At 43.3% G+C, this 15,938-nt stretch overlaps 1 protein-coding gene across 1 annotated transcript in view; it reads left to right on the top strand.

The window, feature by feature from the left end:
* The window catches only part of pcca (propionyl-CoA carboxylase subunit alpha), a 354,157-nt gene that overhangs the window by 188,832 nt on the left and 149,387 nt on the right, over positions 1–15,938 (top strand). The window lies entirely within an intron of this gene.

Raw genomic sequence — 15,938 nt, 5'->3', positions numbered from 1 at the left:
ACATTCAGCAGGTCAAGCAGCATCTATGGACAGAGAAATAATGTTATTGATTTGGGTCCAAGACCCTTCACTAGAATGGGTTAGTACAAAGGAACAGAGTTGGAGAAAACAGATTTTACGATGCAGTTTAAAAAAAACTGCAGATGCTGGAAATCTCAAATGAAAATAAAGAGGCAGGGGGAGGGATGGAGAGAACAAAAGGGAAAGTCTTTGAAAGGGTGGATGGCAGGAGTGATTAGTAGATAAAAGGAATATCACTGCACAATGAAAGAAGGTGTTAGAAGCGAACAAAAGGTCAGTCTAGAGAAAGCGGCAATGCAGAATAATTATCTGCAATCACTGGAGAAAGGTGAAATAACTGCTGGAAATTTGAAACAAAAATGCTAGAAATGGTGATTATGTGAAATTGTTAACCTTGATGCTGAGTTCTGAAGGCTGAAGCGTGTCCAGTTACAAGATGAGGATGCTTAATGCTACACCCATCAGGCTATTAAACACGACAACCTCCAAATAAGCTCCAAACAATATTGACTTGGAGGCACTATTTTTGGCTTTGCACTACTATTTGCTTGTTTATTTATATATATGGCAATAAAATACTCTTGACCAGAGCTTTGTTGGAATAGTACAGGAGGTTGTACAAGCAGACTGTTGACGAGCATCATGCTGCTTCCATGGGCAATGCAGCTCAGGGTGAAGGTAATGATGTTGGTGTCATCAAAGTGAAATCCCAGAGGGCTGAGAGATATAGTCAAGATAAAGGTACTTAAAAAATACATTTTATGTAACAAAGGTACTTGTTGAGTACAAGCCAGAAAAAGCTGCCAGTACTCAACAGGTCAGGAAGTATCTGTGGTGAGGAAACAGAGTTAACGCTTCAAGAGTCAAGAGTGTTTTATTGTCATATGTCCCAGATAGAACAATGAAATTCTTACTTACTGCAGCACAACAGAATATGTAAACATAGTACACTGTAAACAATATAATAAACGAGAGAGAAAAAAAAGTTCAGTATGTATGTGTACACATACTCACCAGTACACACATCCTGGGTGTTCAAGTTGCCGAATCAGGCCATGATGCAATCAGTCAATGTGCTCTCTATTGTACACCTGTAGAAGTTCAAGAGAATCCTCTCTGACATATCAAATCTTCGTAATTTTCTCAGGAAGAAGAGGTGTTGATATGCTTTATTTATAATTACATCAGTGTGCAAGATCAGTGTGCAGGAAAGATCTTCGGAAATATGCACACCCAGGAATTTAAAGTTTTTGACTCTCTCCACCATCGTCCCATTGGTATAAACAGGCTTGTGGGCCCTCATCCTTCCTCTTCCACAGTTCACAATTAGTTCATTGGTTTTACTGATATTGAGAGCCAGGTTGTTGTGTTGGTCAATCGGTCGATCTCCCTTCGTCCAACAACAGTGGTGTTGTTGGCGAACTTGAAGATGGAGTTTACACTGTGTCCGGCGACACAGTCGTGAGTAAGAGTGAGTAGAGCAGGGGGCTGAGCACGCAGCCTTGAGGTACTCCCGTACTGATTGTTAATGAGGAAGAAGTATTTCTGCCAATTTGAACAGACTGGTCTGTGGATGAGGAAGTCGCGGATCCAATTGCAGAGGGATGCGCAGAAACCCAGTTCTGTGAGCTTGGTAGATAGATAGATAGATAGATAGCTTTATTTGTCATCCAATATTGGACGAAATATTGGGCGGCACGGTAGCGCAGCGGTAGAGTTGCTGCTTTACAGCGAATGCAGCGCCGGAGACTCAGGTTCGATCCTGACTACGGGTGCTGCACTGTAAGGAGTTTGTACGTTCTCCCCGTGACCTGCGTGGGTTTACTCCGAGATCTTCGGTTTCCTCCCACACTCCAAAGGCGTACAGGTATGTAGGTTAATTGGCTGGGTAAATGTAAAAATTGTCCCTAGTGGGTGTAGGATAGTGTTAATGTACGGGGATCACTGGGCGGCACGGACTTGGAGGGCCGAAAAGGCCTGTTTCCGGCTGTATGTATATGATATGATATGATGATAAAAGCATTAAATATGCATTCAAATTACACAACCCCAAAACCCCCAAAACACAGTCCAACAATAAAAGCATTAAATAGGCATTAAAATTACCCAACCCCAAAAACACACAAAAAAAGAAACATCCATCAAAGAAACATCCATCACAGTGAGTCTCCTCCAGTCCTCTCTCTCCTCACTGTGATGGAAGGCCACAATGTCTTTCCCTACTCCCGCTGTCCTCGCCCGCAGTCAGGCTGTTGTGGTTGCAGGCCGCACCGGACGGTCCACAGCGGGCCAAGCCCAAGGCGCGTCGCGTCGCAGCCGCTCCCGCAGCCTCCGAAAACGGCCGGCTCCGCCGATGATAAGTCCGATCCGGGGCGGGCGAACACGCTGCTGCCACTGTTGCTGCACGTCGGGGCGGTCGTGGCTCCCGACATTGAAGCCCCCGCCCAGCAGAGAAATATCCCGCGGCATATCTTAGGCCGCGCCGGACGGTGAAATGTCCGCGACCCAAGCCCCGCGATCCGGGGCGGGCGACCACGCTGCCGCTGCTGGAGCTCCCGATGTCGGCATCCACGCGGCCCGAGCCTAAGGCGAGTCGCAGCTGCTCCCGCAGCCTGGAGGGGATGCTGGTATTGAACTGTAGTCTATAAACAACAGCCTGACATAAGTGTTTTCATTGTCCAAGTGGTCCAGTGCGGAGTGGAGAGCCAGTGAGATCACATCCTTCGTTGACCTGTTGTGAGGGTAGGCAAACTGTAGTGGGTCGAGGTTATTGTTGAGGTAGGATTTGATATGCACCATAACCAACCTCTCAAAGCACTTCATCACCACAGACGTTAATGGCACTCATCGTTAGTCGTTGAGGCACGTCACCTTACCCTTCTTGGGCACCGGTATTATTGATGCCCTCTTAAAGCAGATGGGAACCTCAGACCTCAGTCATGAGAGGTTGAAAATGTCTGCAAAAACTCCAGCCAGTTGGTCTGCACAGGTTTTGAGAACTTGACCCGGTATACCATCAGGTCCAGACGCTTTCCGAGGGTTCACCCCCCTGAAGAACCTTCTGACGTCGGCCTCTGTGACTGTGACTGTAATACCATCAGAGCGTATCGGAGCTCGGGAAGGTACATCAGTGTTCTCCCTTTCAAAACGTGCGTAGAACGCATTGAGCCCTTCAGGGAGTGATGCTTCGCTGTCGCTTGAACTGCCTCCTGATTTCGCCTTGTAGGAGGTGATGGCATTTAAGCCCTGCTACAGTTGCAGAACATCCGTCCCATTCTCCAGCTTTGAGCAGAAGTCCCTTTTGGCCTTGACAAGGTCATATCTGGACTTCTTATAGACCTCTGCATCACCAGACTTGAATGCCCGGGATCTGGTCCTCAGAAGAATGCGGATCTCCTGGTTCATCCAAGGCTTCTGGAAATACTCGGAAGGTTTTTGTAGGAACACAGTCCTCCACACATTTCCTTTAGACGTCTGTAATGACTGGCTTATTCATTCAAGTCCGTGATCCACGTGTGCGCAGAATACAACAGGTCCGCGCCTGCGCAGTTGGGGCCTGTTGATGTTGAGGGGGAGAAGGGGTGGTGGAGTGGGGGAGTGGAGGGGGCTGGGGGGAAGGGAGGAGGGGAATGGGGGGGAGGGGGGGAGGGTGGGGGAGGGGAGGGGAGGGGGGAGTGAGGGTGGGGGAGGGAGAGGGGGGAGTGGGGATGGGGGAGTGGGGGAAGGGAGGCTGCTAGACCAATGCAGGAGAGGTTTGGGGGAGTTTTCGGGGGGGGGGTGGAGTGGGTCAGTGGGTGTGGGGGCTAGGGTGGGTGGGGAGGAGGGGGGGTTAAGGGGAGTTGAGGGGGTGGAGTGGATGAGGGGGGAGGAGGGGGGAATAAGGGGGGTGGAGTGGGATGGAGTGGGTGAATGGGTCAGTGGGGGACGGGAGGGTGCTACACCAATGCAGGAAAGGCTTTGGTTCCACGGCTCGCACTGGCTGCAGCGCTGGAGGCAGGGGGCCGATGTGAGTGGCTCCCTCTCCCCTTCGGCCACGGCCCCTTGGGGACACTCCCCGCCCGGCAACGGGCTTCGTCAGTTGGAGAGGGTTGCTGCGCCCGCAGGATCGTCAGTTGGGGGAGGGTTGCTCCAGGAGAGGCCCGCAGGAGAGATATGGACCCAACGAGTCCACCTCAGTCCAGTACTCTTTATTTGTGTGTCAGCCAGTTCTCAGTCCATGTCAGTACATTGCACTTCCATTGGCTGGAATTTTGTACACTCATTTCTTCATTCGGAGCCTTGATGAAAACCTTATGAAGTCCAACCACCTCACATCCACTGGTAAAAACAAACTGCTGGATTAGAAGGATGAGAGGGGGTCTTATAGAAACATATAAAATTATAAAAGGACTGGACAAGCTGGATGCAGGAAAAATGTTCCCAATGTTGGGCGAGTCCAGAACCAGGGGCCACAGTCTTAGAATAAAGGGGAGGCCATTTAAAACTGAGGTGAGAAAAAACCTTTTTCACCCAGAGAGTTGTGAATTTGTGGAATTCTTTGCCACAGAGGGCAGTGGAAGCCAAATCACTGCATGGATTTAAGAGAGGATTTGATAGAGTTCTAGGGGCTAGTGGAATCAAGAGATATGGGGAGAGGGCAGGCACCGGTTATTGATTGGGGACGATCAGCCATGATCACAATGAATGGCAGTGCTGGCTCGAAGGGCCGAATGGCCTCCTGCACCTATTTTCTATGTTTCTATGCTGGAGGAAGTCAATGAGTCAGGCAGCATCTGGGATGGGAAATGGACAGACAACATTTCAGCTTGGGTCCCTTCTTCAGTCTGAAGCCTCAATTTCCATCCTGACTAACGTGCATTTCCTCCAGCCTTTTTTACTCAAGATTATAGCATCTGCAGTCTCTTGTGTCTCACATCTACTTGTTTACCCCATATACACTTGAAAGACATATCTGCAGAAACAAACAGTAAATTTATTAAGAATGATTTTTTTCCTTTAAAATTACCTTGTCTTTAACTGATCTGTCACTTTTACCAAAGATCTGCTGTCTCATCTTTAAAGATATCTAGCATTTTCCCCATTATCCATACCAGGAGAAGTGATTCTATAATTCCCTATTTTCATTCATCCTACTTATTTTGAATTTTGGAGGTTTCATTAGCTAATCTGCACTCCAAAGGAAGTCATCTAAAGTGTAAAGGAAGTTGGAAAGTGAACACAATTACATTCAAATTTTGGGGAAAACTACCTGAAGTATTCTGCGATACAGACTATTTGGGTCTAGGTTTTTGATCCTGTTAGTTTCTTCGCACCACTTCCATACTTGTACTGATTTTTTTCACATCCTTCCTCTCACGAGAACCTAGGTTGCCTAACATTTGTGAATTCCTCATCTACATAATTATTATTAACTTGATGAGCCCAATCTAACTGTAAATTCAATCATTTGTATACTTATGTCCTTACTGCACAAATCTCTAATTTCCATTTTAATTACATCCCCAACATCATCACTACTGCTTGGAGAGCGGTATACTACTCTTACAAAAAATTTTTTTGGTACTTCTTAGCTTCCACATTGTCTCATCTGATACCCTTCCTCACTATAGCATTTAACAAGCAATGCTACCCTACCTCCTTTTCTATTTTATCTGTTCTTGCTAAATATTGAATACATCTGAATTTTCAGTTGGCATCCTTGGTCCCCTGCAGTCCTCTCCATAATTCAAATTATATCATACCAGTTTATATCTATTTGCTCAATTAATTCATCCACTTACTGCAACTGCTCCATGCGTAAAGTCTCAAGACCTTTCAGCCTGTCGTTGCATTATTTTACACTGATAACTTGTTTGTTATCCACCCTAAATTTCTTTGTCGTCCACGTGTTTTTTTCCATATCCTGTTCTTTCTTATTTCCCCTTCTTTTGTCTCCCGACATAGTTGCTACATTGCTGTTTTAGTTTAACCCCACCCTAACAGCAATGCTCGGTTTTTGCATGATTGTTTAAATTATGAACCTTCGTCATATCAAAAGAAGAAATTGCCAGCTTCTTGAGATGTGAGAGAGTAGATGGGACCATGCTTTCATAGGTCATGTGGTTGCTACGCCATAGCACTTGGATATATGTGTGGGAAGGAACTGCAGATGCTGGTTTAACCCGAAGTTTGACACAATATGCTGGATATTTGTCGAATTACTTACCTTTATTGGCTTCCTTAAGATGTATTAACATTCATATTTGGTAATCAGTAAGATAGTCTGTCGAGGTGTGAATGTGCACCTTGTTTTCACAGGGAGGTGATGGAGGTGAGAAGTAGAAATGGGTTTAATGGGTAGGAAGGAACTGCAGATGCTGGTTTATACCGAAGATAGACACAAAATGCTGGAGTTCAGGGGGACAGGTAGCATCTCTGGATAGAAGGAATGGGTGATGTTTCGGGCCAAGACCTTTGTTCAGACCGAGCGAAAGGTCCCGACCCGAAACATCACCCATTCTTTCTATCCAGAGATGCTGCCTGTGTCTCATGGTTTAAGGGGAATCGAGATAAATGCACAAGGGCTCGAGGAATGGAAGAAAATGGTGTTGGGATGGTGGAGTGGGGTGGAAGAAAGCTCGTGTGGAGCAAAAACACCAGTATATGCTATTTGGCAAAGTGGCACAATTCCAACACGGCAGATTCAGTGTAATTTTATGTTGAAAATGTATCATGTTGAATGGACTACATACATTAAGTCAATAGGTAAGGTAACTTTCATGAAAATCAGTGGCAAATTGTTTTAGAATCCAATTTGATTCTTGCAACATAGTGCTAGAACATTATTATGGTCACTTGAAAATAAAAGCATTCACTGTTATTAACCACTTAACGTGAAAAGAATTCTTATTCCTGAGTTACTTTGGGCTGTTGTTTACCAATTCAACTGTGACTATGCAATAATCAGGAAAAATAAAACTGATGGGTCGTTATTGTCATTGGAAAGTTAATTTTTTCCCCTCAAATTCAAGTACTTTGCTCAATTAGCTGACTTTCAAAATAAAGAGTGTCAAAGATCTGTGATCATCATTTTAAGACCAAAGAACAGAAGTGTGTAATTACTTCAAATATAACCCTTTGTAACATCCTGATTAAAAGACCATTGATCTTTTACAGTCATTAGCATGTTTGTAACTCTGAGGTGTCACCAAAGGATTTGCATTGACACCTGGATCTCTATAGGGTGGTGTTGACGGTACAGATGAAAGGAAATTGGAAGAATTATAAATTAACTTGGACTTCACTGGATAATGAATCTACTTATTTGATTAAGTGCATAATTTAATTAGAAACTTAACACAAAGTTGCAGAGCTTAATAGACTTTCTTTAAGTTGTTTGAAAACGTCCTCATCTGCCACCTGGCACTTGCATTCAAAGGAAATGCACAATTGCAGTTATTGATCGCTTTTGGGTTTCTTTTCTCACGCAGTAGTAGAACCAAGTTTTGTTTAACTTTGAGAGCGATACAAATCCCTAAATATTATATAGAAATCACTGCAATACACAACCCATGCAGCCCAGCAAGCCTTTTCCCACCCCTCTTTTGTTTAGTTTAGAGATGCAGCATGGAAACTGTCCCTTTAGCCCACCCAGGCCACGCTGACTATCGATTACCTGTTCACACTAGCTCTTCATCGCACCCTTTTCAATTTCTATTCCGCTCTCTCATGTGTATTTACTAGTTTAACCTTAAAGTCAAGTCAGGTTGAATTTAATGTCATGTGCATAGATATGGTGAGGTACAGGTATAATGAAAATCTTGTTTGTGGTCGGATCACTCAAATAAAATGAAATATAAATTGTATATCAATTATACATAAATTATGTAAGACAATGAAAAGGAAAAAGACTGTAATAACAAGATATTAGTGAAGAAAACAATTAGAAACCAAGCTCATGATAGTGCAAGAGATGAGGGCGGCACAGTGGCACAGGGGTATTGCTGCCTTACAGCGCCAGAGACCTAGGTTTGACCCTGACTACAGGTGCTGTCTGTATGGAGTTTGTACATTCTCCCTGTGACCATGTGGGTTTTCTCTGCGTGCTTCGGTTTTCTCCCACACTCCAAAGGCGTACATGTTTGTAAGTTAATTGGCTTTGGTAAAAACATATTGTAAATTATAGGTATGGTGCTAGTGTTTACGGGGTGATCACTGGTTGATGTGGATTCGGTGGGCCGAAGACCTTGTTTTCGCACTGTATCTCATCTAAAAGTCTAAAGATGGTTTGTGGTATGTAGGTAGGTTCTGCAATCTAATGGTTGTAGTCGCCGTAGGAAAATAAGACTTCAGATTTTAGTACCTCCTGCCTAATGGTAACAGTGAGAAGCGGGCATGGCCTAGATAGTGAGAATCCTTGATGATAGATTCCCTCCTTCTTTAGGCAATGCCTCATGTAGATGCTTTCCATGGTGGGGAGGATTGTGCCCATGATGGATGGGCTTTCTTCGTGAAAGAAGGGGTTAGGAGGGAGAGATAGATCAGCCATATTTTAATGGTGTAGACAAGATGGGCTAAATGGCCTTTTTCTACTCCTATCACTTATGACCTTATGACCACTCAACCAGGTGTTCTATCTCTTTCCAGTCCGTTGACTCATCACTGCCCATCACCTGGCCTGTGTAAGATTAATTGCATACACTTTTGCCACAGAAGGCTGAAGAGGCCAAGTCAATAGATATTTTTAAGGTGGAGATTGACAGATTCTTGATTAGAATGGTGTCAGGGGCTATATTGGGGGGGGGGGGGGGGGGCTGGAGAATAGAATTGAGAAGGAAAGATAGATCAGTGATGATTGAGTGACAGAGTAGACGATGGACCGAATGGCCTAATTCTGCTCCTTATAACTTATGAACTATGAACTTTTCAGAGCCAGTAGTGACAAAATGGACCAAATACCCTCTGTTTAATTCTTCAATACTTTGTGTTCATGTGTGATCAAACTTGGATAGCTTTAGATGTCAGTGTTGTTCATTCCCCTTGCTAACTTGCTGATCCACCTGGATATTAATTGAACAAACCACAAAAGACATGCTTCTGAAACACTTTGTTGAAGAAATAGTCCATTGGGAGGCAGTGTTTCAGGCATGTTCTTCAAAGATTATAATATTCAGATTCCAGCATAAAATAATTATAATGTGCTGGTAAACTTTGTGTCTTTTAATATTAATGTTTAAAATCATTGGTGAGCATCCACAATGATTTTGGGAGCCTGCTGTTTTGTATCCTGTATGGAGCTCCAGTCTCAATTTCTGCACAACAGGATTAAAACAACAAAAGAAAACCATCATCAAATATTGTCTGAATATCAATGGTCATGGATATGTTTTAAAAGGAATTAATGGAAATCAAACCTGACCTGAACAGTTTGATTTGGTAAATGTTCAAATGTTTGGCAGGTATTGTTAGAATAAGAAATGCCAGGGTTCTGTATAACTGTTGCACTTGAGTAACTCGTGACATTTGGAAGTGCAAGACCAGAATTAAAAATAAAATACACCTCTTCCTGTCTGTCACACTGTATTATTTCAAAAAAAATTGAAATCAGGAGGAGTCCACTCAGCCCATTGTGTTCACGCAACCAAAAGAGAGTTATTCAAACTAATTCCATCTCCATCTGTAGCTTGATAGGTCAGCATATCAAGTGCTCAGCCAGATATATTTTAAAAGTAGTAAAGTAGTAGTCTGAAGAAGGGTCTCGACCCGAAACATCACCCATTCCTTCTCTCCTGAGATGCTGCCTGACCTGCTGAGTTACTCCAGCATTTTGTGAATAAATACCTTCGATTTGTACCAGCATCTGCAGTTATTTTCCTACACTTAAAAGTAGTAAGGGTATTTGCCAACACTTCATTTTCTGGAATGAGTTCAAAATTTCTACACCTGCTTTGGTGAATATTTTGTTCCTTAATGCCCCTGTAATCCTTTTACCAATTCCTTCAAAACTGTGCCAACTAGTCTTTGATTTCTCTGCTTAGGAAAATCCTGTCTGATCGCTCTGTTTAGTTCTCAATAATTTTTTTATACCGCAATTAAATCTTTGCACAGCCATGTCTTTTCTAATGAAAGCAATTCCAGCTGAGCCTGTCTATGCTCATAACTAGACCCCCATCCTGGTGCTATCCTTGTAAATCTCCTCTGAAATCTCCCTCAAGTTCTTACATTCTTCCTGTAATGTGACCTAAACTAGCATTAGTTCCCTCGAGAATATGTTTGATTTCAATTCAACAGGTAGTTTATTTGCCTGGTCACTTCTTCCAAGAGATTCTCCTCCCACCTATTTCACTAACATTTGCTGAGTCTCGACAGTATCATTGACAGAATCTTGGAGTGGCTCAGCTCAAGTCTCAATGTGGCCTGCTCCATCTTGCATAACATTAAGCAGAGTATGAAATGGGAGTCCAACTTGACCCTGAGAATTGCTCAGAATTAGGAAGGTTTTGAGTCAGGTATGTGTGGGAGAAATTTGGGGACCTTAGATTTTTTAAAAAGGATGTATATGCATGAAATAGAATGAATAATGGATTGAAGAATTGTTTATGCAGAAGGTCAGGAATGTGGAACCCACAACCACATAGAGCGAGTGGTTCAGATTAATGAATTCATAGAGAACATTGTATGATGCTGAAGGAGAGGAGGAATGCTCTGGAGGGTGTGGGTTGAATTCAAAGTGAGTAATGGATTAACCCTTGTCGTATAAGCATAAGCTTGGACCAGTTGGGTTGAATGTATTGCGTTTATGCTATAGATGTAAGTAAGGAACCATCCATTAATCCACATTATGTTTTAAATAATTCACAATGTCTACTTTTTGCAGATTGATCTGTGTATGAAAAACATCTTGCTAATATTGACTTTAAATTTGTCTTATGCCCGACTGAGGCTTTTGGAGATTCATGTGCACCTTTCTATTTATTTTTCCTCTTTTCCTGCTATCCTTTCTTTCACTTTCCTTGCATTCCATCATTGTCTCTCTTGTCCCATCACTGCATCATCCTCCTTCTGTTTCATGCTCTTTCTCAGCCTTCCTTGATCTCAGCGCTCTGAGACTCTCATAGAAACATAGAAAATAGGTGCAGGAGTAGGCCATTCGGCCCTTCGAGCCTGCACCGCCATTCAATATGATCATGGCTGATCATCCAGCTCAGTAGCCTGTACCTGCCTTCTCTCCATACCCCCTGATCCCTTTAGCAAAAAGGGCCACATCTAACTCCCTCTAAAATATAGCCAATGAACTGGCCTCAACTACCTTCTGTGGCAGAGAATTCCACAGACTCACCACTCTCTGTGTGAAGAAATGTTTTCGCATCTCGGTCCTAAAAGACTTCCCCCTTATCCTTAAGCTGTGACCCCTGGTTCTGGACTCCCCCAACATCGGGAACAATCTTACCGCATCTAGCCTCTCCAACCCCTTAAGAATTTTATATGTTTCTATAAGATCCCCCCTCAGTCTTCTAAATTCCAGCGAGCACAAGCCCAGTCTATCCAGTCTTTCCTCATATGAAAGTCCCGCCATCCCAGGGATCAATCTGGTGAACCTTCTCTGTAGTCCCTCTAAGGCAAGAACGTCTTTCCTCAGGTTAGGAGACCAAAACTGCACACAATACTCCAGGTGCGGTCTCACCAAGGCCCTGTACAACTGCAGCAGAACCTCCCTGCTCCTAAACTCAAATCCTCTTGCTATGAATGCCAACATACCATTCGCTTTCTTCACTGCCTGCTGCACCTGCATGCTTGCTTTCAATGACTGGTGCACCATGACACCCAGGTCACGTTGCATCTCCCCTTCTCCCAATCGGTCACCATTCAGGTAATACTCTGCTTTCCTGTTCTTGCTGCCAAAGTGGATAACCTCACATTTATCCACATTATATTGCATCTGCCACGCATTTGCCCACTCGCCTAATCTATCCAAGTCACTCTGCAGCCTCCTAGCATCCTCCTCGCAGCTAACACAGCCACCCAGCTTCGTGTCATCCGCAAACTTAGAGATGTTGCATTCAATTCCCTCGTCCAAATCATTAATATACACTGTAAATAACTGGGGTCCCAGCACTGAGCCTTGCGGTACCCCACTAGTCACTGCCTGCCATTCCGAAAAGGACCCGTTTATTCCTACTCTTTGCTTCCTGTCCGCCAACCAATTTTCTATCCACCTCAACACTGAACCCTCAATACCGTGTGCTTTAAGTTTGTACACCAATCTCCTATGTGGGACCTTGTCGAAGGCCTTCTGAAAGTCCAGATATAACACATCGACTGGTTCTCCCTTATCCACTCTACTAGTTACATCCTCGAAAAATTCTATAAGATTCGTCAGACATGATTTGCCTTTGGTAAATCCATGCTGACTTTGTCACCTTAAAAGTCTCACCTTAAAACTTTCTGTATATGGTTCCATTCTGCCCTCCTCTTTCCCCACTAAGCTTACTGCCAGCTCTTCTAGCTCCCAAATAAATCCTCTACTTGTGTGATTCATTTGTCTCTTTGAACCTTCTGGCTATGCCTTTTGTCAGACCAGCTTTTTGTTCTGAAAAATACCCACTGCATTCAAAATATTTATTTGAAGCCTTTAACACAACAAAACAGTGAACAGACAAAAAAGTAATCAAACTGATGTTAGATGGTTGACCCAAAGCTTGATTAAAGAGGCAAGGTTTTAATATACACCTTATAGATAACAGAGAGGTTTAGGGAAGGAATTACAGTTAGTGCTTTGCAACTGTGAAGATAAAGAGACAAAAGCAGCAGATGGCTATTCAGCCCCTCACACATGACTGATATTTTACTTCTGCTCCGCTTTGATCTAATAACACCAGACCTTCAATTACCTTAATTTCCAAATATTATCAATCTCTGACTTAAATGTACGGCAACATAGATTCCATAGTACACTTCGTTTAAGATTTCCAACAAATCACTTGCTCCTTATTACATTAGCCCATGGGATGAATGCAACTTCATCTGTCAGTGCTTTGTAATTGGGTTGCTTTCACTAATATCGTTATATCCAGATAGAACCCCTTTGGTGAGTTGCAGAGGCAGTTACAGATATAACAACAAAATATCAAAGTTATCTCTCACCACAAACAGTCTGGTATAATTCCAGTGTTTGGCATGGAAGAAGTTTGCAGTTGTGCTAGTTTTCACCTCAGTATGGGTGAAAAGGGCTGCACAGTGACGCAGTGGTAGAGTTGCTGCCTTACAGGGCTTGCAGTGCCAGAGACTATGGTTCGATCCCGACTACGGGTGCTGTCAGTATGGAGTTTGTACCTTTTCCCTGTGACCATGTGGGTTTTCTCAGAGATCATCGCTTTCTTCTCACATTCCAAAGACGTCCAGGTTGTAGATTAATTGGCTTGGTATAAATGTAAATTATAACCATATAACCATACAACAACTACAGCACGGAAACAGGCCCGTTCGGCCCTACCAGTCCACGCCGACCACTCTCTCTGACCTAGTCTCATCTACCTGCTCTCAGACCATAACCCTCCAATCCCCTCTCATCCATATACCTATCCAATTTACTCTTAAATAACAAAATCGAGCCTGCCTCCACCACTTCCACCGGAAGCCCATTCCATACAGCCACCACCCTCTGAGTAAAGAAATTACCCCTCATGTTACCCCTAAACATTTGTCCCTCAATTCTAAAGTTATGTCCGCTTGTTGGAATCTTCCCCACTCTCAAGGGGAAAAGCCTACCCACGTCAACTCTGTCCGTCCCTCTTAAAATTTAAAAAACCTCTATCAAGTCCCCCCTCAACCTTCTACGCTCCAAAGAATAAAGACCCAACCTGTTCAACCTCTCTCTGTAGCTTAAGTGCTGAAACCCAGGCAACATTCTAGTAAATCTCCTCTGTACCCTCTCCATTTTGTCGACATCCTTCCTATAATTTGGCGACCAGAACTACATACCATACTCCAGATTCGGCCTCACCAATGCCCTGTACAATTTTAACATTACATCCCAACTTCTATATTCGATGCTCTGATTTATAAAGGCAAGCATACCAAACGCCTTCTTCACCACCCTATCCACATGAGATTCCACCTTCAGGGAACAATGCCCAGTTATTCCCAGATCCCTCTGTTCCACTGCATTCCTCAATTCCCTACCACTTACCCTGTACGTCCTATTTTGATTTGTCCTACCAAAATGCAGCACCTCACACTTATCAGCATTAAACTCCATCTGCCATCTTTCAGCCCACCCTTCCAAAAGGCCCAAGTCTCTCTGTAGACTTTGAAACTCTACTTCATTATTAACTACACCACCTATCTTAGTATCATCTGCATATTTACTAATCCAATTTGCCACACCATCATCCAGATCATTAATGTAAATGACAAACAACAGTGGACCCAACACAGATCCTTGGGGTACTCCACTAGACACTGGCCTCCAACCTGACATACAATTGTCAACCATTACCCTCTGGTATCTCCCATTCAGCCATTGTTGAATCCATCTTGCAACCTCACTATTAATACCCAACGATTTAACCTTCTTAATCAACCTACCATGTGGAACCTTGTCAAATGCCTTACTGAAGTCCATATAGACAACATCCACAGCCTTGCCATTATCAATTTCCCTGGTAACCTCTTCAAACAATTCAAGAAGATTAGTCAAACATGACCTTCCAGGCACAAATCCATGTTGACTTTCTAATCAGGCCTTGTTTATCCATATCATTATATATATTGTCCCTAAGTATCTTTTCCATTAATTTCCCCACCACAGACGTCAAACTAACAGGTCTATAATTGCTAGGTTTACTTTTAGAACCTTTTTTAAACAAAGGCACAACATGCGCAATGCGCCAATCTTCCGGCGCCATCCCCGTTTCTAATGACGTTTGAAATATTTCCGTCATAGCCCCTGCTATTTCTGCACTAACTTCCCTCAATGTCCTAGGGAATATCCTATCAGGACCTGGAGACTTATCCACTTTTATATTTTTCAAAAGTGTCCGTACCTCCTCTTCTTTAATCCTCATAATTTCCATCACTACTCTACTTGTTTCGCTTACCTCACATAATTCAATATCCTTCTCCTCGGTGAATACCGAAGAAAAGAAATTGTTTAATATCTCCCCCATTTCTTCCGGCTCAGCACATAGCTCTCCACTCTGACTCTCTAATGGACCAATTATATCCCTCGCTATCCTTTTGCTATTGACATATCTGTAGAACCCCTTGGGGTTTACTTTTACATTACTTGCCAAAGCAACCTCATATCTTTTTTTCGCTTTTCTAATTTCCTTCTTAAGATTCCTTTTACATTGTCCCTAATGTGTGTAGGATACTGTTAATGTGTGGGGATCGCTGGTCGGTGCGGACTCGGTGGGCCTAAGGGCCTGTTTCCGTGCTGTATCTCTAAACTAAAAAAAAACTATGGAAAAGTATTGTGTGTGCTGAATGTAGGTGTAATCTGCAGGACCTTTCCCTCAAGGAAAGGTTCTGTAGATTATAAATAAGGTTGCTCTCCCAAGAGAAGTCATTCAGCAATGTATTGGAAGTACTCTTGTTAGATCTTAACTCGAGACTAAACCTAGTTTGGTTAAGTATAAAGAAAATCTGGTTTTGCTTTCAGCTGCAACATCACACGATTGAAAATAAGCATAGCTGTTTGGCCTCTGTTTGATCCTGTTAGTGTGTGGCTAATGTCTCGGCAATGTTTTGGAAGCAGCAGGTAGTCAGGAGAAGGCAGCTTATGGGTCATCATTCTTCAGCCTGGCAGCTTTTCACACACAGATGTGGACCTTGTGAACTTTGGCAGAGGTCAAAATGAACCTCACATCCAACACTTGTGACACGCTATTTGATGAAGTGAAGACAAGTTGACTTGCCCTATTTTGCCTGTTGTTTTC

This window comes from Rhinoraja longicauda, chromosome 7 (assembly GCF_053455715.1).
Source record: "Rhinoraja longicauda isolate Sanriku21f chromosome 7, sRhiLon1.1, whole genome shotgun sequence".
Taxonomy (NCBI): Eukaryota; Metazoa; Chordata; class Chondrichthyes; order Rajiformes; family Arhynchobatidae; genus Rhinoraja; species Rhinoraja longicauda.
This window is presented reverse-complemented; position numbering and strand designations above follow the sequence as displayed.